At 43.2% G+C, this 13,895-nt stretch overlaps 1 long non-coding RNA gene across 1 annotated transcript; it reads right to left on the bottom strand.

Moving 5' to 3' along the window:
• Positions 1-1,404: 1,404 nt before the first annotated feature.
• LOC139802513 (uncharacterized) lies at positions 1,405-10,131 on the bottom strand. Its single transcript, XR_011728678.1, has 4 exons — positions 9,987-10,131; positions 9,246-9,378; positions 4,830-4,931; positions 1,405-1,505 (listed from the first exon to the last, which is right to left on the bottom strand). It is a non-coding gene; the product is annotated as an uncharacterized lncRNA (long non-coding RNA).
• Positions 10,132-13,895: the final 3,764 nt, after the last annotated feature.

The following is a 13,895-nucleotide window of genomic DNA, read 5'->3' as shown; positions in this document are numbered from 1 at the left end:
AATTTCTCTTTGCATTTAGTACTTTCTCTTTGTGCTCTCCAGTTTTTTTCATTTCCATGCTCCACAGCCTCCTCATTTCCCCTTCCCTTGCTGGAGAAAGCAAAGCTGTAAGAGGCCCTTTAGTTTGCAGGGCTCTTGGCTTTTGCTTGCAAAATCCCTTCCAGCCCACTCCTTGCTACCTATCACCTCACATCCTGCATGTTAAATGCTTCAAAAAGAACCATGTTATGTTAAATGCTTCAGAGAGAACATGGTTGCTGAGGCAGCAGCATGGCTGCCTGGGAAGGATGGCAGCTCAAGAGTACTTTATTGAGCTAAAAATAAGTTTTTCAAAGTCTATGTTCAACACGAGAAGGATCATGGCAAAGAGATGAATCCTCAAAAAAAAAAAAAAAAAAAAAAAAGAAGAAAGCCCCTTTTCCCAGACCATCTGTTGAAACCACAGAAGGGGTGAGGTTCTGCTACTGAGAAATTAAAGGCTTTGGGGAACTGAGTGCATTATAAATAATATTCTCAGGAAACCCTTGACTACAGCAAAGTTCACATGAACAACACAGAATTAAATGGAAGGGCTACATCATTTGAGCCTTACTCATGGTTGTACTAAATTCTTCTACAATCAGTCCTTGTGCTCAGGGCTGTGCCTCTGGCCTGTGCTTAAGCAAAGCTGTCCCACACTCACCCTGTGAGGCACAGCTAAAATTAGCCACATTGGCTGGGTAAGAGTTGCACAATCTACCCACAAATTAGCAGATCTAGTGGATGATGCTTGACATTGTCCAAAAGTCCTTAATTCCCACTCAAAAAAAAAAAAGAAAAAAAGAAAAAAGAAAGAAAGAAAGAAAAAAAAGATGGTCTAGAAACTAGAATTTGGCAGGAAAACAAGTGAAACCTCAAAATAGTACATGGCTGAGTGCTCTCAGTACTGAAAGTGCTAGCTAAATGATTTAATTAGCTTGTGTTAATGAAAAGCAAAATTTTAATACTCTCTCCTCCAAATTCTCATCTTGCCAAATATTAACATAATGCATTTTCAAAGCCTGAACTCTTCCTAAACCCCAAATAGTTGGAAGCTTCACTGTAGTAATAAGCACAAGTGTTGGTGCTTCACAGGCCTCCCATCTCCACCCAGGCAGTTTGTTCTCTGACACTGCTCAGAGAAACACACGTTGAAAAGTGACTGAAAGGAACAACCTTGGTCCATGGTTCCTGGTTGCCAATTCCATTGTGCTCATACAGAAATACCTTTAAGGCTTTCAGTGTGGCCTCATTTCAGCTTCAAGCTGCTTTTCAAAATCAAAGCTTTCCATGGAGCCAGCTGTCCAGCAACAAATACCTGAGGGACTGTGGGGGAAGAACACCCACAAAAGGGAAATTTAGATTTCACTTCACTTCAGCTGACCTGTAGCCTCTAAGTGCTGTGCCTGCTCATCCAGCCTTGTTTCCACCAGAAGGAAGGGAGGACACACCCCTTCCTACCCAGCAACCCCATTTTATCAAAGCCACTTAAAAATAAAATGGGAGAAAAAAATTATTTCCTTCCAAATTGAGCAATCCACACTCTTTTTCCTTCCTCTAGCAGCATCATTCTTATCTCTTGGATGTGTATTAGACTTCTAGAGAGAAAGCAGGGAAGAAGAGCTCTTCCCTCCCAGGAGCAAGAGCATCTTTGGCTTAAGATGTCCAAACAAAAAATGCTGAGAAATTAATGCCAAACCATTGCAATGGGTTAACCTTTGAAACCATTCCCTTTGTCTGCAGCATTGCTGATTTGATTTCTCAACTATACATCTGTGTTCAAAAAAACACCTGGAAAATATTCTCAAGAGAAGCTTCCGTGCCAAAAGAAGACCTGTATTGTAGCCAGAGCTTCTTGAAATCAATACAAAAAATAAACACCACTGGAAGTGTTTTTGAAAGGAGACACTCTTTGTATGAAAACTCCATTTCATTTCTAAGTCCCAGTTCTCTCACTAACATTCAGCTATGACAACAGACTGATGAGGGACTTTTTGACAAAAAAAAAAAAAATAAAATTAATGGAGTTGGGCCACTCCTTGTTACTCAGTTCTGATTGGCCCTGAGGTGCTTGTAATTAATGGGGAGAAAAGATTGCCCCTTGCTCCTTCCCTAAGAACTAGAAATGCAGAATGTTTATATTTTTTATGCATACCAAATTCAGCAGAAATAAAGAATTGGATTTATTTGCTTTCAGGAAATTATGCTTTATCAGTATTTTAATTTCATTTATCAGTATTTTCATTTCAAATATATATTTATATTTCATTTATAGACAAGGGGCAGCCTTGTCTTCCATACTTACACCTTGTACTTGCAGTTCATAAAAAGCAGGGAAGAGAGACTGCTTTAAGTGTTTGTAAACAAATGTTGTGAAATCAATTAACACATTAATGAATTAAAGAATGTTACTGCTTCACATTTCTTCTCCTTCCTAATGCCAGGCAGTTTAATTGGAGGGCAAAGATTTTCATGGTTTGTTATTGCTGGGAGTTTTTCTCATTATTTTTGCTTGTGTTTCTGTCCCAGGGAACAGGCATCAAACTGTGGTGAGGAGGGAAAATACAAAGTAGGGTTTACATAGCACCTGTATGAGACACTTGGCAAAACTCAGGGAAAAGAGGTTCCAGATGGGAACCAATCTACTTTCTGAGCTCTGTTATTGCCCAAAACACAGGAACAAGGATGCTGCTGAGGAAAGCAGCTGAGGAGCAGGAGGGAAGGAAGGATTGACTTGGGAAGAGAGGCAAAATATCTCTCTGATGCTCTCCTAAATGTATCACTGTTGTATTAGTGAACTCTACACTGAGTAAGTCAGAGGTGAAAAGGGAGAAGGCAGCTAAGCACAGGGAGGGATGAGGAATTCCTAATCCAGTCTGGCTCTTCCACCTACTCAGTTTTCTAATGAAAAAGCTGCAAAATATCTGGTGAATGGTATTTCCCTTTACTTTACATCTGACTCTGCAGTCTCCTTCCAAATATTTCACTGCCAGGGGTGAGCAGTGGTGCCAGGAAACCAGACTCAAACAGAATGTTAGTGCTTCATGACTCTTACAGACAAGGTTTTGTTGTATTTCAATGCTTAGGAGAGAGTTGTTTCTACCTAGATACCCTGTCCAGACTCCTCCAGAGAGGCAAAAGGCAGTAAGATGCAGAGAATCCAGAGGGATTTCACCCCATTATTTTCCTTTCAGTGGACACACACATCATACAGACAGAAATATCATTTTCCCTGGGACATTAAGATACTTCCAAGAGCCAGTGACCAAGCAGCTGCAGAGCCCTCTGGAATGAGCTCATGACTCTCTTCCAGCATTAATACCTTTGTCCCAGCACCAAGGATCAGGGTATACACAGGCATAGAAGTGTATGAGTTCCCTTCTCCACCCAAGCACTACACTTCAACCCTGTTTTTGCTGAGTGCCCAACTCAGCAGTGTCTAATTTCTTCATCTCTGATTAAGACTCTTCTAATTCCTATTACAATTTTTCTAAATGGTTTGGAAGCTGGGAGCAGGGGAGAAGAGACTTTCAATAGTGACTTCCTACAAGGTGATGGCTCAGAAGAACTGCAGCTGGGGAATTCTGATTGGAAAAGCTGCACGACAGAAACACCAGGTTTCACTCAAAATAACAAGAACACCACAGACCTTTACATTACTTTAGCAAACACATATTTGATTAAAAATGCTTCCTAAAGCAAAAGCTCTTCAAAGGAGAGAGGCTCTCTAAGTGACAAGGAGTACACCTGCATTTGTCTTGCAGTCCCCCCCCTCTTACCAACCCTTGCACTATTTCATGTTCTACTTGGGATCTTAGACTGCATCATGAAGTTCCCAAGGTCCATGTAGCAAGAATAACTTGGGGATCAAGAAGAACTTCAGGATTTTAGGTCAGTAATAATGAATAAGAGGTTACCAGCTGCAACATATCCCACTGCTTTGTGGTGCTATGTTCAGTAGGCCCAAAATAAGCATGTTTTTTTCTGGCCATGCAGGCAGCCATTTCTATCTGCAGTAGTACAAAGAGCCAGAGTGTCAGGAAGCAGCCACCCATGCAGAAAACACCAGGGGTTAGATGTGGGCTGGAGCAACCATCACCTTTTGCAGCAGGGGAGGAGCAAACAACACATTTGCCTGGCTGAGATATTTAAAGGGTGCAAGCTGTTGACACTGACATGATGCAAAAGACAGAACACAGCCACAAAGCTAGGTATAAATAGCAAAATACAGATATTCTAAAATAAAGATATCATGCAGTCAGTCTGCAAAAGATAGGAAGTCTGTGGTACAGGTGGGAGGAACCTGCTGACACCTGTGGTCACAGCAGGACTGCACTGAGTGCTCTGGCCTCCTGCACCTGATGTGCATCAGCTTCTGAAGCTGCCTGGGGACCTCCATACAGCATCTCACACAACATGCAGCACACTGACTCCCTGCTCTTTACAACCCTGTGTCCCAGCAGATAATTATCCCCAGGGGCAGCACTGCCAGGGGCAGCACTGCCTGACCCACTTTGGGACAGGCTGAGCCCTGTGTGTGGGACTGCTCAGCAGGTGCCTCATGCAGCTTGGCTTCTGGAGTGACTTCCTGCATGGGGCTGGGGGAGGAGAGCTCCCTCCCAGCTATTCTGATCCCAGTGGCAGATGGAGGAGACAGGTTGTACTTTGTCAGGAAACACACTTTGGCAATGAGAGGAAGGGTGTGATCCTGAGTTACAGAGCAGGGAGCTGTTCCTCAGCTCTGTAAACAAGGGGAAGGAGCAAGGCCCCATCTTTTATTTTAGGAGGGAAACCAAATTAACCTTTCTTACCAGTGGCCAGATTGAGCTTTCCAGGTGAGCCAATACCTCACTTTTTGTTCTCTCTTGCAGGGTCTTGATATTCAGAGGTTTAGCACAGGTCTCCTTTGATACCTGGAATAGAAGATAAAAAGAAAGTTGTATACAGTATTCTGAAAGGATTGGTGATGAGTGGGATGGACTCAGCACTGCAGTGACCAGGGAGCAACAGTTACACACCAGGGAAGGAGCTCCCAGGAAGCCCAGGTTTGAAGCAGTCTGCAAGAAAGCCTTTTTTTTTTTTTTTTTTTTTTTTTAAATGAATAGCAATGACACCAGGAAGGTTCTCAGGTGCATATAATGCAATATATGCACAAAAAATAGGACCACTGGGGAGGGAAAGGAACTTAGATGAGATCTAATGCTTATTTGATGGGGAGGACCCACCACATGTGCAGAGATTTCCTCCTCTCCATTACCCTCTTTGAAAACCAGCTTAATGTCATGCTCATCTGCTCCACAATTAGCATTTTAGCTTGCTAAGCAGACAAAAAATGGGAGAAATAGTTAATTAAATTTAGATATAATTCCTTAATAATGAGCTCTGAAGAAAAATTGTGTCTGTTACCCCCAACTACTCAGTAGGTTAAATGCAGAGATAATTGCTGCTGCAGCCAGACAGGCACAAGCCCTCATGGCACCTCTGATCAAGGACCAGACCCAGGAGGAAGACTGGGGTAGGGATGCCTCTGCAGGATCACTGGAGTGCAAAGGTGGCCCCATGTTTGCCACAGTACCCCCAAGAAGGAAATCTCATTGTTTGTGTCCAAAATAACTAAAAATAATTTAGTTATGCTTTAAAAGAACAAATATCCAGGAGAGAAAGGCTGCACAGGGCCACATGCATGACCACAAAGGGTCCACAGTGCATCCAATCAAGCTCATTGAAGGTGATAAAAAAGTACATGGGACTCTCTGGAAGCAGATTACAAGGACAGCTGTGAGGATTTATTGTTCTTTCTTGCCTGACATCTGGTGTGTATCCCAGGTGCATGGAAGCATCCTCAGTTAGATGTTAGCCATGTTTCCACAGGGGTGACAGGAGTGCCTCATCTCATGAGTGACACAAGTGCAGACTTCAGACCTGCTCGTGCACACAGGAAGATCCTTGCCATGCCTGTACAAAAGATGCTCTCCAAGAAAAATGAAAGACAGGAAAGACACTGTGGCTTTTTGCTTTTTTTTTTTGTTTTGTTTTGTTTTTCTGAAATAAAACTAAAAAGTAACCACCTGGAGATGAAATTAAAGATCCATTCCCAAGTCCTCAAAACAGGATGACTACTTTGGTCTCACTTTTGGAAATGTTTAATTTCTCTTTGCAACCCAAGGACTAACAAACCAGTTCTGGACTTCTTTGGGCTTTCACTACAGAGACCTCAAACCTTGCTGATGTCCACCTGGCATTTTCACGGGTGAAATCTGCCACTGGACAGGTCTGGGCCTGCCTGCACTCTCCAGGTTTTCCACAGTTCCCTCCCAGTTGCATGCAGGATGCTCCATCTACTGTCAGGGCTCTCACTAACAAACCAGCACTGCTTCAAGGCTGCACAGGGGTGAACCCAGCTGAGCTTTTGTTATCTCACAGTCCCTTAGGGCTCATTAAGGTCTGAATTAGCTGACTTTCCATGGCCTTAATTAGTTCTTCATCTCTCTGGGAAGTAGCCAGGGCTTTTTTAACCACTGCTCCTCACCTGGGGCATCAGCTCCCTTCTGTGATTTGGAGCAGCAATCTGCAACAGCTTTGAAACTAACTGAGATAGGCATTTATCCTCCTGCTGCCCTGCCCTGCTTTTAATTATTATCAATTGTAATGGTCAGCCCTGGGAAGTGCCCAGTGAAGGTGCACTGCAGGATGCTAGGAAAATGCAGCCTGGTTTGTGTTTAAGTTGTTGTTTTGAAGAGCAGAGGGAGGTTGCTGGGTACAGACACCTCGTCTGGTGGATTATGATGGATGGGATGGGAGACAGGGAAGTCTCCACACCAAGGTGTAGCCATGCAGAGGTCTCAGTCCTTGCAAACCTGGACAAGAAATACTTGATTTGGCATTTCTTGTGGGTTTGGTGGAAAGACCTCATTACTCCTGCAATTCCACTGCCATTGCTCTGTTAGGTTGGTCTGCATGCACTGGGAGATGGACTCTGAGAGGTCTGGTTGCTTGAAGATGAGATGAGGAATACTGCTTTCCTCCTCAGTGCCAAAATTTGAAGAAAAATGAAAACATTTAATCTGTGCTGAATATGGAAAGTGTTGAATCTTTGCTACAAGGCAACTACAGCATCAAGTGTCCCAGGGTTTTTGTGCCTGTGTGCATGTAACAGAAGTAGATAATTCAGCCTGTGTTAAAACTGATCACTGTCTGGGACTTTGTTCTCAGCAATTTGTCACAGGCCCTCCTCAGAAACACCTCACTGCAGAACTAAGCCTCTCACTGAAAGAGTAAGACCAGGAGCTGCAGACAGGGACTGTCAGGCTGATGACTGCTTCCTACCAGAAGAAAGACAGCCAAGAACAGGCCCGGGCTGTGTTGCATTTATTAATTGGATACAAAACCTTTCCAGCCTCCCTGACATCACTGCTGCAGGCAGTGACCTCACGGTGCACTCAGCTGCACAGCTCAGCTGCATTTGCACACTGTCAATCCCAGTGGAATGAGGCACTGGGAGCTGCAGGATCTGAGCCACACTGTCCTGATCTCCTAGCAACCATCAATGAAACAAATGGCTCCTCTGCTTCTTCCCTAAGACAAGATCCCATTCCCCAGGTCCCCTTAGAGTGCCATCACCAGAAAGTGATCCAGCTTCACAGAGAAGCAGCTGAGTGCTCCTGCCTGTCCCTCACTCAGCACCAGGCCTGCACTAAGAAATCAGAAAAATACCCCAGTTTGAGAAAAACCTTGCTGCAAATACTGTTTCAGGAGGAATAAAGCCTTTTTTTTTTTTTTTTTTTTTCCTTCTTCTTGACACAGCCTTGTCACACCAAACAGAGGACAAGCTCAACTTTCAGGAAGTTTGGTGCAACTTTGACACTGCTTACTCAGCCAGGGTGATTTCAGATCCTGCTGGGTTCATAAAGTTCACCAAGAAGTCAGAGGAGCTTTTATTCAATACCAGAAACAAGTATGGACAGAGACCTACATCTGAAGCCCCACTTTTTACAGCAGACTGAGAAATGTTAGGAAATGATCCGGGACCAGAACTTGGCTTCTCTGGGCTCTAGCACCAGAGCTAAGGAAGCCATGCAAACCAGAGAGGCAGAACTTCTCCTGTCAATGCTCATACTCCTGCCAGCAGGTACATTAGCACCATCTCTGTGGTTCTATCTTAAAAACAAAGTACATATATTTATTTTTCAAAATAGACTTGGAGTCAAAGCTTTGGCTTGGATTTTGACAATCCAAGCAGCCCTGGATTCCCCAAGCACTACATGAGACTCCTTTGCTATGGATCTTAGAGCACCTTTTGCCTGGCAATCAGCCTCCTGCTTTTAAATTCATTTGTAGTGGGTGGCTGAAGATGGGGGCACTACTAAGTAATGAAAATTATTTCAGTCTCTCTCTGTTAACCCCCACTTTTGGTTCATGAACTCGCTGTCTCTTACAGGAAGAGATTTTTAGTGAAGTGTTTGCAGGATTTCATGAGGCTGGGCCCTGTCTGCAGCTGTGGGTGTCATGGCATTAGTAGAGGGCAGAACATCTGCTGGATGCAGCTTGTGCAGTCCTGGGCTCATGTTATGCACACAGCTCTGACTGTCCCAGAAGCCAAGGCCTTCTGCAACCAGGCCACTTTATGGCTTTAGGCTTCCCACTTGAAATTGAGTTAAAAATAGCTGGCCTTTCAGTTACTGGAAGCTTGGGCAGTGGTGACCTTTTGTGTCTGTTAAGCATCTCCTGCAATGTGCCCCTTAACATTTAGAAGCTGTGGCTCCCAGCTCCAAGGAGCTGCTCTCTCTCCTCTCCAGACTCTGGTGGGTTTAACTGGAGGTATTTTCTTTAGGAGCAGCCTTGCTGTGCAGCACCAAGTAGTGTGTACAGACTTAGGGGAGATCAGGCCTGCAGTCAGCAGGGAAACTGCTCCAGCACATGTAGGTCTGGATCCAGCACCTGAACCTGAGTTCTGTTTCTACTGCTTTCTCAGCCATCTTACTGGTGATCAAAGGTGTTGCAGAACAGTTCACACAATTTTTAGGACAAGAGGAATCCAAATGATTCTGTATTTTTAAATTGTTTTTAAAAAATCCCATCCTGTCCTTGAACGTGATTCTGACAGTAACAGTGGTGAAAATGTATCAACAAGTTATGATAATTCCTTCCAAAGAAACAAGAGTTATTTCAGTTTCTGGAACAAGCACAGAAATAGTTTTTTGTGGAAGAAAACAGAAACCAATAGTTACTGTCACTGGTACAGAAGTATTTCCTCAATTACTCCTAGTGCATGTCAGGCCTAAGACAGCAACCAGCATCACAAAAATATTCCTAGCTATGTCCTCTGAAAGAAGATCTTCAATTTTTTTTCACTGCTAAGTACTGAGAAAATAATTTAAAGATTACAATGTATCTACTAGAGAAAGGAAGTGGAACATATTACAAGCAAAAGACAACTGTGAAAACAAAAGATACTAAATAGAATTTTTAATGCAACAGAACTGTTATCCAAGAATCAGTGACAACTAAATGATAAATATTATTAGGGTAAGGGTTAATGCATTATAAAGAATTTACTTACTTTTCTTTCAGCACAGTAAATAATTACAGAGGTGGTTGAAAGGATGCATTTTTCTCTGTGGTTACCAATGCCTTGAACCATGGAAATGGGAGAGTGTTTCCAGTATGGGGCTGGCACTGCACTGCTGAAAAAGGAACAATGCATTGTCTGAAAGTCAGCCAAAGCCTAAAGCAACACATGGACTGCAGGAAAAGTCACACAGGAGAGCAACAGGTGACAAGTTTTTGACTGGTTGTGTAAATACTGAAAAATGCACATGGCAAAGGAAAAAAGTGAATAGTGATTCAGGGGTGGCACAGACTGGTTCTCAACTACCACCATAACCCAGGTGCAATCACTTCCACAGGGAGGAAGAGTAAAGGGGGACAGGAGGGAAAAAGAAAGAGAGAAAAGAAGGTGGTGTTCTGACCTATACTGAAAGGTTGGAGCTTGCCTGAAGACTGGCCCTGGACAGCTTCTGAGGAAAGCTGTGCTGACTTCTGAAAAACAAAAAGAAGGGCTGAGAGGTACACAAGCTGCCTGATTTATCACAGCAGCTGGACCTGGGGACAACTGAACTTGAGATCAAAACAATGAAGAAATAATGCACGAAGTTCTATCTGTGTTTAGCTTCCTCTCCAAAAACTCCCTTCAGGTGGAGAATTCAAGGTGAAATTGTAGAATTTTTTTTTCACAGCTCAAAGGAGATTTTCTTTCTTTATGCAATGTACAGCTGTGCCCACAGTGCTCATTATTTCTTGAATTTTGAATCAAACATTTAAGACTTCAACATTCAGCATCTAAACTGGGTAACAGGAAGCATATATTCAGAGAAAAGCCCTGTGGAGACACAAAGCAAGCCTGTGCAGCACCTGCCATTTCCAGTGCAGCAGCTGGTGATGTGAATGGAGCTGGAATTCCACATCCAGCCCTGAATAATATCAGAAAACCTCCTGAGCAGTAACATCTCCATCTTTCATCCCCTAATAGTTTAGAGCAAAACCAAGAGTTTTAAATGGAGAGGTAGCAGCATGGAAATACAGCAGTGCTGCTCTTTAGTAGCCCACAGAAAGGCAAGGATGCACTGAGGGACTAATTTAGGTTCATCACAACACAGATATTTGTGCCTGATCCATCAGTCTGATCCATGCTGAAGGAGGGGGAATTGTAGAAAACCTTCAAAGCAAAACTGTTGAGTTGAACCCTGATATACTACAAAGGGACAGCATGCACTTGCAAGTATAAAAAAATAGATATTAGTTACTGAAGCATGTCTGTTATAATGCCTTTCTTCTTCTGATAGGAACCTGTCTGTTCAACAAAATGCTGTTTGAGACTTTTGGGGTGGATTTTTACTTCAAACAGGATCCATTTCATGTAGATTTGGATATGTAAAAATGAGGTTTTCAATCTAGATTGGTCATTTAAGCTTGCTCTCTAGAGAGGGCAATGGCAAAGAAAAGTCCTAGGCTGAGAGGCAGCTTCCAACCACTTCTACTAAATGTTACTTCATCTTTAAAATTAGAACTGAGAAAGTAGTACATCAAGTTTCTGCCACAGCAGCTCAATTGGTGCTGAGGTCAATTAATATTAGTACACTTTCCTTTAAAATTCATTTCTGACCAGTGATGGAGGGGATGAGTGTATCAACAGAAATTAGAGGACATTTGAAGTTAAGTCTGGTGCTCAGAACTCCATGTATTTGAGAACAGAAACAGAAATGGGTGACCTAAGCCTCCACTCAGAATTAGCCACTGCAGCAGAAAAGCTAAATATAGAACTGTGCAAGTAAAGACTGAGAATTACTCATAAAACTTATCTGATGAATAACTGGCACCTCCCAGAAAACAATGGGTGTATCTGAGAAACTGCAAGCTGCTCACAAATCATTTGTAAGCAGAAATGAAGAGGCAAAACCACAGAAATCATTCACTTAATTCTGATCACAATGTTTCAACCTATGCAAAAGTGTATCCACATTTTAGGGAAATGTTAATTGTGTTTCATTTTCTAGCTTCACTTCATATTTTGCTATGAAATTAAATGTCAGAATGGCCCTGAACATACTGTCTGAGAAATGAAGCTCTCTTGAAGTCTTTTAAATTCCTAATCTTACTGTGCTTAAATGTTATTCCTTCAGTTGAAGGAATAATTTAATGAAATACAGTATATTTCAGGGTGGCACATCAAAAATGTCCATTTCTCCAATCTCTTCTTTTATCACATCAATTTTCCATCCCACTTTATCTTACCAGAACACTGAAAGTTCATCCCACTAAGCCTCTTGTAAGTGTTGTCAAAAATCAGTCCTCAAGTTCCTGGTTTACTTGATTTTTTAAAATTTTTTTTCAATCAAGCAACAGCATCTGAAACATTTCTCCCCTGGAAAAATCCCTGAGTGCAGTGGGAAAAAAAAAAAGGGAGGAAAAAAAGAAAAAAAAGGATAAGGTTTACCACTTTTACTGCTGTCCAGGGATACCAGGGATACAATTTATTTTGGGGGTGTATGTACCAGAGGACTGGTCCCCAAACCAGATGCAGGCTGAGTGTCTGTGCAGGGTGCTACACCTGTGAACAACACCCCAATAAGCACAGGAAAACTGTTGATCCTCCATTAATTGATACCAATCTGGCTTCAAAGCCCCCAAGTCAGGCTTGCATTGCCATGAACTCTGGAAAAAAACACTGTCTCAGTGTCTGCTTGTGCCACAGGTGGGATTAGTGGTCCTGTGGTTGATATATATGTATATTTTATATATATATATATATATATGAATTTCTCAGTTAAATCCCTAGAGGGTCACTGTAAGCTGTCCACCTGGCATTACTGGGAATATAATTGCTGTGTCACTCATTGAGTGCCACGTGGCTTATGATCAAGCCTGATTTGAGTAATGCTACAAAATAAATATAAACATTTTAAAAAAGAAAAAAAAAAAATCTTTATTTGTATCATTTTTTACATCAGTTTATTTAAGTTGGAAAAAGTAACCAAAGAAGAATGCCAGGGACCTGCCTCCAGCAGCACATTTTTGCAATGCAATTCTTTTCCCTCTCCTCTCTGCTGCTCAGGAGAGATCATTAGCACAGAATGCCAGGGGACAGGCCAGCAATCCCAGATTACTCACTCAGACACCAATTATTTCTAGGCTGATTTGCTCCTCTCAGCCAGGGCTTGGTTCACAGGCAAGACCAGATGGTTCAAGGAACCACACAGCAGAGGAAGGTGCTGGGGTTTACTTACCAGCTGCTCAGCTCCACCCCAGAATGCTGCATCCCACCAGTGGGGGAACACATTTTTAGCTGGTGCTCAGCAAACCTCAGATTCCCTACAGCATTTCCCATGCCAGGGTACTGCATGGTGTTCCACCCACAGGTGGGGAAACTGAGGCACAGAAGGCTTGAGTCATGCTGGGGCTGGCAGCTGCTCAGGCTGTGCACCACATCCTGCTGCCTGGATCTCTTTTGAGGCAAGATGATGGACTATGAATTACCAACATCAGGTAGGGGGAAGCTGGGCAGATGCTGAGGAGTAAAAGATGAGCTAAAAACAGTTTCCTAATGATCTGTGTCCTTCACAGCACAGAGTGTCTGCACAAGAGCCAGGTGGAAGTGGAGTGATTGATTCTGCTCCTGCCTGGCAGTGCTACAGCCCCAGCTTCTGCAGCAAGTGAGTGGGGACAATCTCATGTACAAGTGCATGGGAATCACCTGAAGAGAAAAGCCCTGCCTAGAGAGCTCAGCATGACTGATTATTACTTATAATTACTTATTATTGCTATCTTACTCCAATTTCCTGCATTACTGTTGTCATCATCAGGGTGGAAATTCACACTATTGTTCAATTACAAGAAAATAATGACTAAGTGTGCTTAAAGAGCACAAAACTGCACTGGAGACTCTGGCTCTACCTAAGTGCATTCTCAGTGGAAACAATTCCATGTCACAACTCCTGTCACCTTCAGGGTTTCCAGGGGCTAAGGGGAACAGACCTGCCCTTCAGCTCCCTCTGACTGCTCTGGCTGGGAGAGCCTCTGCTCTTTGGGGAGGTGGGGCTGCCAGACCTCAGGAGCTCATGGGGGGAGTTAGGGCAGCCTCAGGCAGCAGAGCATCCAAGATCAGTGCCAGGTCAGGGGGAAGGTGGTGAGGACCTTTCTGTTCCTATTTAAGAGCTTAAGAACTCTGAAGCAGGAGTGTTAAAGGTCAAAGGAAATCTGACCTTTGAGTGCTCAGAGCTGCACACCCACACCCCTGCCCTCTGATCTCTGCCGTTGCCCTTCCCTAGGGGTGCCAAGTGCCCTGCAGTGTCAGCCAAGCCCATAGCCTGCTGTCTGCATCC

This window comes from Heliangelus exortis, chromosome 14, assembly GCF_036169615.1.
Source record: "Heliangelus exortis chromosome 14, bHelExo1.hap1, whole genome shotgun sequence".
Taxonomy (NCBI): Eukaryota; Metazoa; Chordata; class Aves; order Apodiformes; family Trochilidae; genus Heliangelus; species Heliangelus exortis.
Note: the sequence above shows the minus strand (reverse complement) of the source record. Positions and strands in the feature narration are given on the sequence as shown.